At 35.1% G+C, this 1,181-nt stretch overlaps 1 long non-coding RNA gene across 1 annotated transcript; it reads right to left on the reverse strand.

The window, feature by feature from the left end:
* Positions 1 to 229: 229 nt before the first annotated feature.
* Positions 230 to 597, reverse strand: LOC145792904 (uncharacterized). Its single transcript, XR_014333078.1, has 2 exons — positions 475 to 597; positions 230 to 350 (listed from the first exon to the last, which is right to left on the reverse strand). It is a non-coding gene; the product is annotated as an uncharacterized LOC145792904 (long non-coding RNA).
* Between the last annotated feature and the right edge of the window lie 584 nt (positions 598 to 1,181).

The following is a 1,181-nucleotide window of genomic DNA, read 5'->3' on the forward strand; positions in this document are numbered from 1 at the left end:
TCTGCATACGAGACAACAACATGAAAGGAAGAACATGTTAATGAAATTTATTTAAAAGCAAAAAAGGAGGGTCACCATGCCTTCAAAAGAAAAAAAGAAAACAAATCGCACAAAACAAAAGTAATAAACAGCACATTAAATCAGCCACATGAAAAGGCTCGCTGGCCCATTTCTCCACCATCAGCAGCTACCACTATCCTCCCCCAGTCATCCCTAAGCTTACCACTTGTTTTCCATGACCACCATCGCTTGGTCCACAACAACAATTGTGATCCCCTCACAAACCCCCTTCTTCTCCACCGCCACAACTGCCACCAGTCTCACTACTGCAACCATGTACGGTATGACCTCTAATTCATGGCAACAATAGCTCAAAACCAAGCATTATAGAGCAACCTTCTTTCCTTTAAATCCACAAGGGGGGAAAATTTACAAATTATAGAAATAAAAAACACTATTCACAATACCACAAACCTGGAATATGGAGGATTGTTGACTTCACCAACCTTGTCTTTTGGAAAGAACCCGTGTACTTACCTATTTCCATTTGTTTGAATTACTTGAAAAAATTAAATAAATAGACAAATAGAATCAACATAATCATCATCAAAGAATAATAATTTCTAATTCATTAACTATGAACATATAAACTAAGCAAAGACAAGCAAGTTTATCTACAGTTTGCCTCATGAAAGGATGTTCTCGTAATTCATATACTGTTCTAGCCTTGTCAATCAGTAGTTTTTCCTTGTTACAACAGATCTTTCCCAAAAATTACCCTGAAACTCAAAAGGGTGAGGGAAAAAAATTTAAAAAAAAAAAAAAAAAAAAAAAACCTTAATTTAGTGAGTACGGAAAAACAGTAACTATTGTTTGATGTTCCAATCTAATATGAACAAACAAATAGTTAAGTAGTCCCCAAGTTGCAACAATAATATAATATTGCAATAAAAATGGTCAGGAGTGAGAAACAAAACAAATCATATCATAATCATAAAGGTCCATTTCTTCACCACCATTGCTTCTATAGTAGTTTTTAAGTCAAAACCCCCCAATAACCATTGAAAACACTCAATCACCACTGTGTAAAAATACCCATTACGCAAAGTTTCACGCATATATCCAATCCAACATCCAAGCAGTGACAGTTACAACTAGTAACACCCACCAATTGCATACTA

Source organism: Camellia sinensis, chromosome 6, assembly GCF_055761805.1.
Source record: "Camellia sinensis isolate YWXY chromosome 6, ASM5576180v1, whole genome shotgun sequence".
NCBI lineage: Eukaryota > Viridiplantae > Streptophyta > Magnoliopsida > Ericales > Theaceae > Camellia > Camellia sinensis.